Raw genomic sequence first — 17,527 nt, 5'->3', positions numbered from 1 at the left:
CGCCATTTTCTCCTACGACATTGCTGAGTCTGAACCAGCAGGCGACGCATCATCAGGTCGGAATGTGGGCAGATATTTGTCAGCTATTGTTGACTATGCGGAGTGCATCCCACTACAACCAGATATACGCCATCACCCTTAAACCTGCTCTAGTTTTAGAACTATAGGACGTCCTATTGTGTTGCAAGATCACTACAAGTCTCTTTATGCAAACACAAACGCACACACTGCATTGCACTGTTCCACTCCTATGTGCTACCCATATCTACCATATCCCAATGAGTCAAGGACATATAGAACTTCTGCAGGCCATGACCTCAAATTAAAGTGGCATTTAGTGGTCCATTAGAAACTGTATTACAGACACAGTCTGTTCGAGAACCCAGGAAGTCCTACCACAGAACTCGATACTCAACGACCATTGTGAGGCTACTGCCAACTTGTGAAATACAAGATGTAAGATGGTACATGTGTATGTGTACCAGGAAACATACGTTTTGTGTGGAGAGCTGATGGTGACGATTCCTTGTGACACCTAAGTGCACATATCCTTGGCCATAAGCTTTACAGAAAGAATCCCAATACTACATAGATTATTGGCACAATATATCGGTTCAGAGTCTTCCAATTGTATTCAAATTTGTACATGAAAATGCTCAGAAATCCATTAACATCTAGCGGTGTTTGTAAGGGATGCTACTATCGATAGTGGTATTGTGTAGTCTTTCGTACCTGTTGTGTACATAGTTCTGCGTAGTCAGCACATACACAACTTTCCTACTAGAGCGCGCCCCGCTAAGCACAACAGCGCAGGCGCAGCGCTCGTCTGTCTCCGCACTATGAGATGGCGCTGCCTTAGAGACGGACCAAATTCTGCTTCCGCCGATCTGCGTATTAATACGTAACGCAGCCAATGAGATTGCTGCTAACCTTTTCTCCTCACGGATCACATTCGCGCAGTGATACATGAACGCGCGAGGTATTATAACGAGTGTACAGACCTCCGATTGGTCAGTCTGCATTTGTCTGCACCAGTCTGTACCAGTCTGCATTTGTCTGTACCAGTCTGCATTAGTCTGTACCAGTCTACAGTCAAGTTTCAGTCTGCACCTAAGAAGATTATCATATTCCTGTACATAGCCGTGAAGAAAAATGTATAGACACTTTGTTAAGTATCAGAGATATGTGAGAATAAGATTAACGTACCAAGACCAAAGGAACTTCAGATTGTCAATTGTAAATAGCATCCAGAATCAAGTTACGCAGTGTTTATGCTTGTTATTATTTTAATAAATGTGTGTGAAAATTAATCAAGTTCTGTTTAAAGTTGGTCACCCTCAATCTGCTACTCTAAGCATGCAAGTGGCATTTCTATCGTCTGACCTAACGGCAGAAAATAAACATGCCACGATAAGACCACGAGACATATTGCTGACACTCGCCTACTTCATTAGAGCGACAAGTCAAATAATCTGATGGTGTGTGTACCGAAGGTCTTACAGTACGCACACCACAGTACACCTCACGGATCGTTGATTCTCTGGAAGAATCGGAGTTGTGCGCACATTTTCCAGCAGAAGTCACTGGCTTGCTGTTTCTTTCAATAACGCCTAAGCACTAATCACGTGCCGTTTGCCAGGTAAGGGCAGTCGCTGTTCAAGTTTCACTTAGAACGGTCGTATGTAGTTAGGTCACACAAAAAGAAGATGGATGGTGATGCAATATGGGTTTGGAAGTAATCCATCGAATGGTAGGACCACTGCGAGGGATAAATCTATTAATTCGAGAAAGGTGCGTGCAATTACACTCGGAATCAGTGGGCAAATTATTATCGTCGTTCTTAGTCTGTAGCATCCGTTGGAAAGAAATATTGTAATTCGAACAGTTATTAAAGCTACTGTGAAGTGATGTAGTTTAATAGTTTCGTTTTAGAAAGCAATGCAGTAATGGCAAACATCAGTGTCAAAGGTGAACCATAACCACTAATAAACTGACGGGAAAAAATCGCAACAAGAAGAAGTAATTAATATAGAGTAAGAAATTTCCGAAATATATTTTCTAGATAACGTATTTAAGTGATTAACATTGCAAGATCACAGCTTAATTCAAGTGTGAGATAAGATATTGCAAATGTGAAACGCTCGTACATTAATAACCGGTGTTCCGCCAGCATGCATTGTGTTGTACATGTGCCGGATGTCAGTGTGTGGGATGGAGGTCCATGCCTGCTGCACTTGGTTGGACAATAAAGGAACAGTTAATGCTGTTTCTGGATGACGCTGGAGTTGTCCAGTGATGTCCCATATTTGCTCAACTGGAGAGAGATCTGGTGATCGAGCAGGCCAAGGAAACATGCCGAGACTCTGTAGTGCATGTTGGGCTACGACAGCGGTATGTGAGTTAGCGTTATCCTGTTGTAAAACACACCCTGGAATTCTGTATATGAATGGTGGCACAAATGGTGGAATCACCAGGTTGGCGAACAAACTTTCAGTCAGGGCGCGGAGGATAACTACGAGTGCTCCTGCTGCCATATGAAATTGCACCGCAGACCGTAACTCCACTTGTAGGACCACTATGTCTACGTCACAGACAGGTTGACTGCAGGTCCTAACTGGCCTCCTCGTAACCAATGCACGACCATCTGTAGCATCGAGGGAGAACCAGCTTTCATCAGCAAACACATCAGAAATCCACCATGCCCTCCAATGAACTCTAGCTTAACACCACTGAAAGTCGCAAATGGCGGTGTTTTGCGGTCAGTGATAAGCGCAATGCAAGGCGTCTGGATCGGAGCTCTCCTATTTTCCGATATGTAACAGCTCATTTTGTCACTGTGGTGCTAACTACTGAACAAATGGCTGCTGCAGAATGCAGTATAATGTGCCAGAGCCATACACTGAAAACGATGGTCTTTCCACTTGGTAATGCCACGTAGCCATCTCGTCCCGGTCTTCTTGCTACCGTACGTTCTCGTGAGCACCACTGCCAGCCACCAGTCATGTACACTGGCTACATTCCTACCAAGTCATTGTGAAGTGTCGCGGAAGGAACGTCCAACTTCTCATAGTCCCATTACACGACCTACTTCAAACTCAGTGAATTGTCGATAATGGGGTCTTAGTTGCCTTAAGGGCATTCATAACTAGAATGAACTCACCTTCTCCAATCTCAAAAGTAATTAACACTCACGGATGTTAGAGCGTGTATTTGAAGCAAAGCTGATGAGCATCCTCATAGTGACTCTATGCACTCTTATGCCACTGACTCGAAAGTTGAATGAACGTTATCTTTCAGATATAGAAACAATCCTACCAACTATCGTTTATGTCGCACTACTTCTTCTTGATGTTGTGATTTTCTTCCGTCTGTGTCTATCACTAGGAAGTATGTTATTTACAAACAACATAAACGAAGTGAAGAAATTTTATCCGTTCAAAGCAACCTTTTCATTTACATTGGACAACGGATGACTTTAATATTGGTAAAGAGAAGAGACACGTTTTCGCTTTACGCAACACGATCAGGATACGTACGAAGTGTACCCTGTGTTAAACAGCTCAATTACACGTATGCGGTAGCTGCAAAGAAAACAGTGTCAGCTGGGAATCAGCGAAATATAGCGGAAGAGAGGTTACATGTTCCCGCAGTTTTATGAAATTCGATTCACCATAGCGTCTCAAATGTCACTGTTCTCATGTTAGAATCACAGATACAGCACCGTCCTGCTCTTTATAGCCGGCCGGAGTGGCCGAGCGGTTGTAGGCGCTACAGTCTGGAACCGAGCGACTGCTACAGTCGCAGGTTCGAATGCTGCCTCCGGCATGGATGTGTGTGATGTCCTTAGGTTAGTTAGGTTTCAGTAGTTCTAAGTTCTAGAGGACTGATGACTTTAGAAGTTGTCCCATAGTGCTCAGAGCCATTTTAACCATTTTTGCTCTTTATAATTCCGTTATCAAAGTAGGCACTTTTGTGAGTATGTAAACCAAGAAACGAAAGTGGCACACATATACATAGGTTGGAACATTAGTAGTGGCAACACTGCTGTGGAGATACTATGCAATGGAAGCTACTATTGTCGCTGATAGCACACGTTGTCGACATACCTACCTGACCTCCGAACAAATGGACTCGATCGTCCCATGTCACCGGCGTGCGCACAATCGAGGAAAACAGAGTCACTTGTGAGCGAGTGGTCTAGCGTAACGGTGTCACTATGCTTTCGAAACAGCAACAGCGGAGTGAGATCGAGTGTGCCAGAGCTCGTACAGTACGACAGTGTCATCGAGGTCTTCAAGATGCGGTCGGGGAATCGGCATTGCCGTACAGAACAGTGGCACGTTGGGTAAAAGCCTTCAACGAAGGTCGGCAAACTGTGGCAGACATGCATCGGGCAGGTCGTCCTAGCGTATCCGAAGAAGTAGTGCGTGCTGTTGCCGCGTTAGTGGACAGTGATCGACGCCATACGATTCGTGAACTCGCTCACGAACGGATTAGCGCATACGACTGTGCTTCGCATCCTGAAGGAACGCCTGGGCATGTGAAAAATTGTATCACGATGGGTTCCGCATGACTTGATGGAAATGCAGAAATGGATGCATTACGACGCTGCTCAGAGGCACTTGGAGCGCTATGAGCACGAAGGAGAGGCTTTCTTACGCCATATCGTAACACTGGATGAGACTTGGAGCAAATTGTACGAGCCAAAACTGAAACGCCAATTCAACGAATAGCGTCATTATGGGTCGCCGCGAAAGTTGAAAGTGTGTCAGAGCCCCAGTATGGTGAAAGTTGTGGTGATTCTCATGTACGACTGTGATGTGTTATCCCAACGCATTACGTTCCTTCACGGCAAGCCGTCATTTCATAGTGTAACTGTTCGTTTTTGGAGCATTACCTACTACCACCTTTGCGAAAGAAGCGGCGACACTTTCTGTGAAACCCATCCATCATTTTACACGACAATGTGGGGGCGCATACAGCACAAGCTGTGGCTGCTCTGTTCAGTCGATGGGACTGGGAAGTACTGTACCATCCACCATACTCCCCGGACTTAAGTCCTTGTGACTTTGATTTGATTCCGAAGATGAAGGAACCACTTCGTGGCATCCGCTTCATAACTGTTCCAGAGATTCGACAGGCAGTAGACTGCTCTATTCGCACCATCAACAGAACAGGCTCTGCTAACTGTGTACTACGCCTTCCACATTGCTGGCAACGGGTTCTACACAACGCTGGTGACTACTATGAAGGACAGTAACAGGTGCAAGCGCGTATCTATTTTTCATCGGTTGTGAATAAATAGTTGCCACTATTTAAGTTCCAACCCTTGTAATGTGAGTCCTCAGGTCGTGAGATAGGAGATACAACAAGACTTGTAGGACGATATACTCAAAAGGATACTACACGTATCTCTTTTATCCTTCAAATATCAAACCATCGATTTTTATAAAGCGAAATGCCTGTCTTAGGAGAATGTGATTTTGGTACTACCTGAAAGACGAATTCAATGTGAGACATTTTTTCCCCCCTTAAGGCGTATCTTCCACAAATTAAAATGAGTTGATGAACTGTGATGCCAGCAACAGATCTCTTGTTTCACTATTCTCATGGTCTGCCTACGGTCTGTATGATATTCTACAGGCAGCGGTTGTCATAGAGAAACTTCATCCACTGCTAAGTGGTTTACAACTGAGTGGCTTTATTCGGCCGCGCCTTCCACTCGCGTATCAGTGCAGCAGCCCACAGGGGCTTCAGTTTCACAACACGACAAACAAAACTGTTACAACATTAGCTACTGGCAGACAAGGGCACACAGAGGTTTAAAACACCTTTGGTCAGTCACATAATACGTACACCTAACACAGCAGTTCAAACAATGTTAACGCATAAACTGCTCTGTGATCATTTACAGGCAATACATAGGTTACAATCTCACGTAGGTTTCATTCTATTTAGAGGCTTTCATCGGGCTGTACTGCGAGTTAATTTCGCAATCTTTTCTACTTTTATATTTTTTATCTAACTTCTTTTTACTTAGTGTGACCTTACAAGCATAGTCCAGAAGGGATTAGCAAAACCTTGTGCAATAATTGCAACCAAATGGGTTAGGGTAACCGGGAGCAATAGCGCAGTGGAGACGCACTGGACTCACATTTGGTATAACGGCGGTCCAAATCCCCATCTCGTCATGTGATTTAGGTTTCCCGTGATTTCCTTAAGTCGAACAACGTGAATGACGGAAAGTATACCACAAATTTCCTTCCAATCCTTCCCCAATCCGAGCTTATCCTCCGTTCCTAATGACGTCAACGCCGACGATAGGTTAGACCCTAATCTTCCTCCTTGAGATCAGAGACAAGGGTATCGTCAGGAGTGTCCCAGAGAAGTGCGACAGTTTCACTATAATTTTCTACGCACGTAAATTGTCTGGCGGAGAGGGTGGGCAGCAATCAGCTGTTGTTTGCTGATGACGCTGAAGTATGCGGGTTGGTGTCGAGGCTGAGCGACTGTAGGGAGGATACAAGACGACCTAGACAAAACTTATATTTGATGTGATGAATGGCATCCAGCTTTAAAAGTAGAAAACTGTAAGTTAATGCGGATGAGTAAGAAAAACAAACCTGTACAATTCGGACACCGCGTTAGTCGTGTCCTGCTTGACGCAGTCGCGCCGTTTAAATATCTGGGTGTAAAGCTGCAAAGTGATACGGAAGTTGCAAAGTGATATGAACTGGATCGAGCGAATGAGGATTATGGTAGGAAACGCGAGTGGTGACTTCGGTTTATTTGGAGAATTTTGGGGAAGTGTGCTTCATACTTAAAGGCGACCGCCTAGGACGCCATTGCGACCTGTTGTTGAGTACTGCTCGAGTGTTTGGGATCCGTACCAGGCCGGATTAAAGGAAAGCATAGAAGAAATTCTTAGGCGGGCTGCTAGATTTGTTCGAACAGCAGGCAAGTATCACGGAGGTTCGAAATACATGCAAGTCTTACGGAGTTGGTTTGGAAATTCAAGTGGGAATCGCTGGTGGGACTGTGGCTTTCTTTTCGAGAAAAACTACCAAGAAAATTTCGAGAACCGGCATCTTAACTGATTGTAGAACGAGACTACTGCCACCAACATACATTTCACTTGAGTACCACGAAGATGAGATACGAGAAACTAAGGCTCATACGGAGTCATATTTGTTTTTCCGTCGCTCTGTTTGCGAATAGAGCAGGAAATGAAATGACTAGTTGTTGTAGAGGGTACCCACCGTCACGCATCGTTAGGTGGCTGGCAGTGTACGTATGTTGATGCAGATGTAGATGCTTCCAGGTGACGATGGAAGTTGCTCAAATGGAATGCCTTAGCGTTCCCTTAAACATAACCGCAGCCATCTTGTTCACATGACAGCCAACTGAATTCTCTGCTCGTGGTAGATAAAACACAGAGAACTGAAGACCATGCTCATACATCAAATTACATTATAACGGTATTCAATTTGTCTTTAATGAAGCCCATTCTCTACGAAAATGGAACAAAGTTGCTGAAGCTACGCAAGGATCATCACATTTTCTGGCATTCGATGAATTCCTCTAAGTAAAATTGTTCGTTCATTGTTCAAAATTATACAGTCATAAAATAATCGTAGTTCCCAGTTCGTGCTTGCTGTAAATAAACCTGATGGGTATTAAACACATGTACAAACGTAAGAAAATACATACCTAGTGCGATTGAAAGTCGGTACCATAACTCTCCCGTTAATTCATTGCTTGTATCGGCTCTTTGCTTCTCGCAGTGATTTTCCGATCAACCTAATTGAAAATTTTCCAAGTAATTGATTTGGTACGGTCACTACCAGTCTGGATTCGTGTTGGTGAATCGAAGCGCGGCGTAATTACATCTGATGGCACGTTAAATTCTATTCCAGTTTTCCGCGTTTGGGCACTGCAGGTCTTCCGCTGTGTAGATTGAAATTGCGTCTATCTTTTCCATTTATTCATTAAATGAAATATTTTAGGACTCCCACACTAGCTACGTCATAAGCGACTTTGAATCAGGCAATGGTTCGACAAAGTATCCTTCAACAATCACTCATCTATCTCAAGTGTCCTTTTTACATAACGAAAATTAGTAGTACAAATTCTTTACGTCGCTAATTAAGACTTCGACGAAGTTCTTTAATTACTTTCAGTCACAACATAAAGCAAATTTAAACACTTTGTAGCACTTCGTTCGTCAGGAACCATCTCCGACGTTGAAGTTCACATAACTTCACTCTGACTTCAAACAACTTTCTGACGAAAAATCGTTTTAATGGTGAAGAACAAGTAATTTCATTTCTTTTTTTTAAATCTACCTGCAGGAATTCCAGACGTTTTTGATTGTTGGGGGTGGACATCAAAGAGTTCTGTTATTACACTCGATAAGGAAGACTCTTTCATATGACTTGTTGAGCTAGAAAAAAGTTCAATGATACGCACCGGTGTAAAGTATTACAAATCCTTGGGAAAATACGCAAATAATTAATAGTAATGATCATTCAGTACTGTTTATAAAGACCAAAATCAGCTGATCTTGGTTGACTAATGTATACAACATAGTAAACGAAAAATTACGTCAGTAATTTCAAGTTGTAGGCGCCAGTTGTAACAAAGAATTAAACATTTTGTACATTGATGAGTATGACCTAAACGACCCAAAAATCAAAAACATAATACTTACAGAGATGGTCATATAGTCCTGCTAACTAGTATTTCACAAACCAAGTTAATAAAAAAATAACTAAAATAGAAAAGGATTTCGATAGCATCTAGTTCCAGAATATGTTTTTGCTTCGTCACGAAGATTCTTGTAGGAGAAATCACACAGCTATGCGAGAATGGTTAATGAGCTGTAAATTATTGTATGAACTATATTCGCATATTACCTTTTGCTATATTGGCTGTATTTGATGTAATAATGTAGCTCATTACTTTTGTGTTCTTAAAATGAGCATGCTTGGATTATAGATCATGCATTCATCAAATATTGAGAGTTGGCTTGACATCACAATTAAAGAAATGACGTAAAGTGCATCTAGCTCACCACTGCGTTGGCATTCCACTTAAACAATGTTGCTCTTTTTTGGTAGGCTGTGTTATACAAACACTTGAAAATTGATTCAAAGTCGAAAGTACGCTTCGATGGATGCCAAGTAATAGGATCTTTGCCTTTATTCAGCGTACAAAACACACACACAATAAAGCAATATCTCACTTACATGGCGTTTTAGATGTGACTTAAAACATAATAGGTGAAAAGAATGTTTACTTTGATAGGTAAGCGTAAGAATCTTTACTCTTTCTGTAGAATTATAAACATATTATATTTAGTTGTTTTCCGGAAAGTTATAGCAACCAGTTTGAAATTTTTAAATAGAACACTTCTTTCTATCACATACCCGATGTACTGAACCCAGTTGTTAACGTATAAAACAAGATCTAATTTCTACGAACTTTAGTTCGGAAGCCGCAAATGATCATTGTTGTAGGACTGGCTGCAACCTTATGCGCAAAATTGTCAAAGTTTAGGTAAAAACTATGATGGTGGAATGTTCATTTAATTGATGTGTTCGAATGAGCACCCGTTTCCCTGAACGCACAAATCAATACACTTTCTGAACGAGCTCCAGACGAGAGGTACCATTGCTGATGTCTCGGAGCGACAAGCTTTCTGGATGTGGTGTTTGAACTCATCTGGGATTGTGTGTTCGGTAATATGAACACTAGATATCTGCAAAAAACGAAATCGACTAATGTTAAATCGAGATACGTGCAGGTCATTCCTGAACACGATGGCGTCCAGTCTTTGTTCCAGAAAATCTGTTGTTCGGTTCTTGCACAACATCACATGAAGAATGGACTCAGGGATCATCGCGCTGTATCCACATAAGATCTCTAATGTCAAGACTAACATTTTCAAATGGAGAACTAAAATTGTTGACGATTAAAGGTGACCTCACCTGTCCGGTTACCTTGAAAACTAGTCGCGTCTTTGCTGTCGTGGAACACATACCTGACATGAAATTTAGGGAGCAGAGGCAGAATGTTACGCGAATCACACCCAAGTGGATTTATACTGTTTTGCGCACGCTGTCCAATACTGTCTTATAAAGGCCGTGACATAAATTCTACGTCGGGTGACTAGCCTCTCATATAATTTATTCATTAAATTAATTGATCAAAGTTCTACTACAAAAATAATTATGGGTAAGTATTCTGGTGAGTGTGATTGTTTAAGAGATGAATGCCTTCCTAAAAATTTACTAATACATTTATTATCTTGAAATGCAACGGAAAACAGATCACGAATTTTTCAAGGCCAAATCATGTGTATGAATGTATAACAAACATATAAATAGTCCTCACCTGATAGAGGTGCTATCAAGAAACAAGTACAAACAACACTGCATAGAATCAAGGATGCTTCTCTACTATGGGAAAGGAGACCAAAGAGAACAAGTGAAGTGCATAATTTCGATAAAGAAGTGGGTAATAGGATGCATTACCACGACGCTAGTGGTCGACTTCGTTGAATGCAGACATGCTCCGTCTTGGAGACCGATCGAAGCGTCAGCGCGAAAAAATTCTAAGTGTTTGACATCGTGGCCCGACAAGTGAAACCGTGAATGAAAGTGCTCTGCAGCAAAGTACGCGACCGACTCCTGAGGCGGTCAGGAACCAACAAAACCTCAAAATCATTTCCACCCGGAGTCCAGAGAGCTCCACTGTGCAAAATCTCGGCCAGTAGGTTTCGCCAGTTACGGCCTTAAAACTGAATCTTCTATATTCGCACTAACATACTGCATCAACCTATATGCTACTACCATTCCTTCTCGCCAGTTCCCGGTGATGAATGCAAAAGAGGCTGACATAGCAGTGGGGTAACATGTCGCAGCTTCCGCCAGCACTTCAGGCGGGAAACTTTCCAGCGACGGGTGCCAACATGATATGACAACAGAAGTGCTACATGTGGCGCTATTGTGTCGGATATCCTGTGGAGCTCGGAAACCATTTCTCTGAAGTGTACCAAACAGTAGCACCACCTTGGCACCGAGATGGTCTATTTCTGCCCAACACATCTGGCTTTCACCAGGAAACTGCCCCCAGCCATTGTGAAGTTAGCAAGCGTCTGTCGCTTTGGCCCTAAAACCCAACATGAAAAGAGAAAGCCATCAGCCGCCTGCTCCCTCCCGTTTCCTAACCATTCGCTGCTATTTGAAGTGAGCAGCATTCAGATTTGAATGCGTACTACTCCAAATCCTGCTCCTGCCTGTACGTAACATCCGATTACCTACATTGCATGACTTTTTATTTGCACGTACGCAAGTTCAAATTTTAGAAATTAATGATAGTCTGGTATGACGGCCCTTCATAAGTTTACGGAGAGGCCAGAGGATCTATCGCCTTGCAACCTGCAATGGTTTCATCTTGCACGATTCCACACAACACATTAATGTACAACCTCCTTTGGTAACTGACATGACGTATCCGTCTACGATTCAGTGTGGCACAGTAATACATATTATGATAGCTTAGAGTACAATTATTTGTGAATGGGAATCATCAGAGAACATAACCTGTAAGGAGTGCATGTAGCTCTACTGTTAGTAGAAGTTTTTATTTTGTAAGTTATTAGCTTCTGGGACAGGCCCATACATTCATCTAAATAGCGGAATATCGATTAGGACGATACAAAAGTAAGGACAGCATAACATCCAATACCTGATCAAAAGAGAAAAGAAAAGAAAAAAATCTGACCCGGCCAGGGATCGAACCTGGTTCTGTTAGGTTAACAATTCGCCGCGTTCACCATGCAGATGCCGAGGCAAACATCCCTGAAAGTTGGTGCTGGTGAAACATATGGGGTTGTACAAGATGTAAGGCTGATATCATCTACGTCATCTAAGCTGACATGAGGATCGTTGTGTATTGCAGCTACAACAAACACTGCCATGTCCTCATAGTCATCGACAATTCGTCATTCCATTTCGGCACCAGCTGTAAACCCCATCTATTCGTTGCGAGATAATCTGGAGGCTGAACAGGTATTTCAGAAGGCCTCGGAAGCTTTCATATGGCGACCAGTGAGCGCACGTGCCCGCCGGCCGTTTGCCGCAGCGCAGTTTCCGCCCACGTGGTCACCACGGGGTTCGCACGTGCGCAGTCGCCCTACCGGTCTCTGGGTTTTCCGGCTCCGCGGGTCGCCCGCTCTGATTTTATTTGTTCTGAGCTGATGGCTGCAGAGGTCAGCCCTGGTTGCCTCTACCGCCAGCGGCTAGCCGGCAGTGCAGCAGTCTAACAACGGCCGTTGCCGAAGGGTCACCCAGCACGCGGAATACTGTAGAGGGGCAACACGACGACAACAGTGAAGCTAACTGAACAATCCTCCGCCGTGTTTTATGTCTTCAAAGCAAAGCGACGTTATATAGACTAGTGGTACGTAATGCACTAAGTAACTACGAAACCGACACTACACGTATTACAAATTAAAGTACACCGCCACCTTTTCCGTCTGTGGCTTAGGAACACTACAGTGATTTTGATACGGGATTCACTAATAATGACTAATTCATGGAGAAGTATTATTTTTGTCTACAAATGAAACACAAATCGTCCAGCTGTAGAAACTTACTGCTACCCAATCGAATCCAGGACGGGGCGTTAGTCAAATCATAAATAATCAACGATTATAGCCAATACTGAAATTATGTCTTGTTACAGCGGACAAATTTTTGACACTCATAGTCCTTTACAATTGAGACATTGAAATTACGATAATGATATACCAGTTACACTGCTCTTTATATGAGTTGTTTTTCTTAACGCACAATGAGATAATTTCGGCATACTTCACCTACAGGTCTTCATATTGTGAGCTGTAGCTATGATCGCTGTGATCCTAAAGGTATTATAGATTCGACTGGTGTTTCAACGTTACATTAATATCGACGCTGTCATACGCAGTCTCTGTTGAAATTTGTATTAAGACATTACTTGGATGTTCCTTTGTGGATGTGCAATTATAACTTGCTTTTAGATATAGATTGGTCAGTTTTTGTGCGTTATCTTCCTCTTGACAGTTAGGATGACAGTGCATCCGCGATATTTCATGTTTACATAGTTACTACTAGACATAGGTGATGTATAGAATTTCGATTATGTTTCGATTATTTTTTCGGGTTTGGTTCTGATTGTGTTTTTTGCCTGAAACATCGTCTGTTTTGTATTGAGATAATTACGTTTTATTTTACAATTTATTTTCGCTTAATCATTTATTTATGATTTATAATTTTTGATGTTGTCTTTGTGCTTATCTTTGTTGTACTGTGTTCATGCTATTACTATGGATATGTGTTACGTAGTATTTCTGATTTGTTTAGTTTACATATTTTCCTGCTTTACAATACCTATAAAGTTTCCAGTATGTCTTTGTGCACGAGGTCGGTTTGTTCGTTTAGTACATTTAGACAGTTACCATGTGCATGTGAATATATCTCTAGCCATTCAAGAATTTTCTAGATTGCTCCCTTCTGCGAAATAAGGAGGATGTGCAGTGCTTCGTTTATGGATTTTACGTCGACTTTTTCTGTTTGCAGACGCTGGAAGAATATGGATGGTTTTCACTGTCACTGGCGTGCTCTTTGTATCTTATACTGAAGTTTCTGCCAGTGTGCTATGTAGATTGGTTGGTTGGTTTTGGGGTGAAGAGACCAGACAGCGAGGTCATCGGTCTCATCGGATTAGGGAAGGACGGGGAAGGAAGTCGGCCGTGCCCTTTGAAAGGAACCATCCCGGCATTTGCCTGGAGCGATTTAGGGAAATCACGGAAAACCTAAATCAGGATGGCCGGACGCGGGATTGAACCGTCGTCCTCCCGAATGCGAGTCCAGTGTCTAACCACTGCGCCACCTCGCTCGGTGCTATGTAGAATTTCTGGCATTTATTACACGAAAATTTGTAAATGCGGTAGTTGTTATGCAAAGGAATTGTCAAATTTCCATTGTAGGTTTTCTGTTTGAGGCTGAAACTGGGAAACGCGACGTAAAATCGTTAAACGAAGCGCTGGAAATTCTCCATATTTCGAAAAAGCGAAGAATCGTGAACATCTTGGAAGAAATAGAGATATATTCACATGCACACAGTAGCCCTGTAAATTTAGTGACTGAACAAACCGACCTTAAGTACAAAAAAATATATAACGTCGTTTTGCTGTAGTAGCATCATAAAGAAACGAAAACTTCCGAACAGATGTCAGTCGCTAACATGTAGCGTTTACCTTACATAGTCGCCACCTACACATATGAGACCATATTTAACACCGGAGTTCCTGCAGGTGAGATAATGTAGCATCTTGAAGTTCGATGACTGAAGAAACTATCCTATTTGAAGGAAGACTTCTAATTGTTGCCGATTTCTTCTGACTGAGGACTTTTAACAATTTATGAGGAACATATAATATCTGTTCTTTGTTGTAAACCATAATAAACCGACATATAGTGGCCCCATAAACAGTAAGATACAGATTTTGCTTTACTTTCAGTCTTCTAGAAAATTTATAAAATTTGCAATTTTTTCATGCAGTGATACATTTTATTTGTTGTTTTCAATATCTTTCATTATTGTAGTTCATTTAAATAATATTATTTCAATAATGCATCATTGTTATCAAATCTACTTACACAATAAAAAATTCGTCGAATCTGTGTAGAAAAGCTTACAGAAACGTGGGGTTGGGGGGGGGGGGGGCAGTTTTGGTAGTTCTCCCAAGCGTGCAGGGTGTAGGATCACTCTGCTCAGCTCCGAGTTTCAGACGGTCAGTTACATAACATTGATATGGCCAGCAAAATTAATCATAAGATCGCTGTTTGTATCCCTTAATGCATTACTCCCAACAACAAAAATATGCCGTATCTACAAGAAAACATCCATTTCAACTTGGTATAAGCTGTGTTACATCGATCTAATAAGGACTCTCCGACATAAGCTGTGTTACATTGATCTAATAAGGAAACTCCGACTTATGGATCAGAAACAATGTGTTCCAATCCATCCAGTTAGTCGAATATTGAACGAACTTGTTTGATTGATGGTACGTTTATGAGACTAATACTGGAGACGCTGCCTACCTAAACCGTACTTCTCTAGAATAAGTTTATTATCTGCTTATTACATACATCGAAATTTAGCAAAAAGACTGCCCATTTACGAAAGGATACAAAACTCATTTGCATAGAGTATTTTACACGTAACAATTCTTAAGTTATGTACAAATTGCTCTCTTTGAGATCTGAAGCCATAATTTAAAATTTGTAGCTATCTATTCCCGCATACCTGATTTTCCTGTTGTCACCAATACTTTCTAATATGAAAGTTCATATACATTTTTAATACAAAGCAGAAAAAAGTAGTTATTGTAATACTGTGTACTGTAGCTGTCAAAAACCATCTGAAAGGCATTAAAATATTGATACAAAAGGAGAAACGAACACCATCCGGCCAAGCCTTGAAGGCCCAACGGTACCGACCGGCCGCCGTGTCATCATAAGCCCTTAGAGGTATCCGGATGCAGATACGGAGGGAATCTCAAAGAACAGACACCGTATCCATATAAGTATACAGTTCTGGTAACACCGGCCATGACCTTCTTCTGTGCGGCTGCACACTTATTCCCCGAACTCTTACGAGACTTAGTAAGAATGTCTTCCACGAGTAATGAGTGTGTTGGGGTGGGACACTACGAATGTAGTGTGTGGACATACAAGGTGAGAATGTGGGTCTCGCGGAAGGCATGCGAGAGATCGTCCCTGCAGTCGCGCTATGCTCTGTGCCCTGGATGGCTCAGATGGATAGAGCATTTGTCATATAAGCAGGAGATCCCGTGTTCGAGTCCCGGTCGGGGCATGCATTTTCACCTGTCCTTGTTGATATATACAGGGTGTTTCAAAAATGACCGGTATATTTGAAACGGCAATAAAAACTAAACGAGCAGCTATAGAAATACACCGTTTGTTGCAATATGCTTGGGACAACAGTGCATTTTCAGGCGGACAAACTTTCGAAATTACAGTAGTTACAATTTTCAACAACAGATGGCGCTGCAAGTGATGTGAAAGATATAGAAGACAACGCAGTCTGTGGGTGCGCCATTCTGAACGTCGTCTTTCTGCTGTAAGCGTGTGCTGTTCACAACATGCAAGTGTGCTGTAGACAACATGGTTTATTCCTTAGAACAGAGGATTTTTCTGGTGTTGGAATTCCACCGCCTAGAACACAGTGTTGTTGCAACAAGACGAAGTTTTCAACGGAGGTTTAATGTAACCAAAGGACCGAAAAGTGATACAATAAAGGATCTGTTTGAAAAATTTCAACGGACTGGGAACGTGACGGATGAACGTGCTGGAAAGGTAGGGCGACCACGTACGGCAACCACAGAGGGCAACGCGCAGCTAGTGCAGCAGGTGATCCAACAGCGGCCTCAGGTTTCCGTTCGCCGTGTTGCAGCTGTGATCCAAATGACGCCAACGTCCACGTATCGTCTCATGCGCCAGAGTTTACACCTCTATCCATACAAAATTCAAACGCGGCAACCCCTCAGCACCGCTACCATTGCTGCACGAGAGACATTCGCTAACGATATAGTGCACAGGATTGATGACGGCGATATGCATGTGGACAGCATTTGGTTTACTGACGAAGCTTATTTTTACCATGGACGGCTTCGTCAATAAACAGAACTGGCGCATATGGGGAACCGAAAAGCCCCATGTTGCAGTCCCATCGTCCCTGCATCCTCAAAAAGTACTGGTCTGGGCCGCCATTTCTTCCAAAGGAATCATTGGCCCATTTTTCAGATCCGAAACGATTACTGCCTCACGCAATCTGGACATTCTTCGTGAATTTGTGGCGGTACAAACTGCCTTAGACGACACTGCGAACACCTCGTGGTTTATGCAAGATGGTGCCCGGCCACATCGCACGGCTGACGTCTTTAATTTCCAGAATGAATATTTCGATGATCGTGTGATTGCTTTGGGCTATCCGAAACATACAGGAGGCGGGGTGGATTGGCCTCCCTATTCGCCAGACATGAACCCCTGTGACTTCTTTCTGTGGTGACACTTGAAAGACCAGGTGTACCGCCAGAATCCAGAAACAATTGAAGAGCTGCAGCAGTACATCTCATCTGCATGTGAAGCCATTCCGCCAGACACGTTGTCAAAGGTTTCGGGTAATTTCATTCAGAGACCACGCCATATTATTGCTACGCATGGTGGATATGTGGAAAATATCGTAGTATAGAGTTTCCCAGACCGCAGCGCCATCTGTTGTTGAAAATTGTAACTACTGTAATTTCGAAAGTTTGTCTGCCTGAAAATGTAGTGTTGTCCCAAGCATATTGCAACAAACGGTGTATTTCTATCGCTGCTCGTCTAGTTTTTATTGCCGTTTCAAATATACCGGTCATTTTTGAAACACCCTGTATCAACGCCCGTTAACA

The sequence above is a fragment of the Schistocerca serialis genome, chromosome 7, assembly GCF_023864345.2.
Source record: "Schistocerca serialis cubense isolate TAMUIC-IGC-003099 chromosome 7, iqSchSeri2.2, whole genome shotgun sequence".
NCBI lineage: Eukaryota > Metazoa > Arthropoda > Insecta > Orthoptera > Acrididae > Schistocerca > Schistocerca serialis.
Note: the sequence above shows the minus strand (reverse complement) of the source record.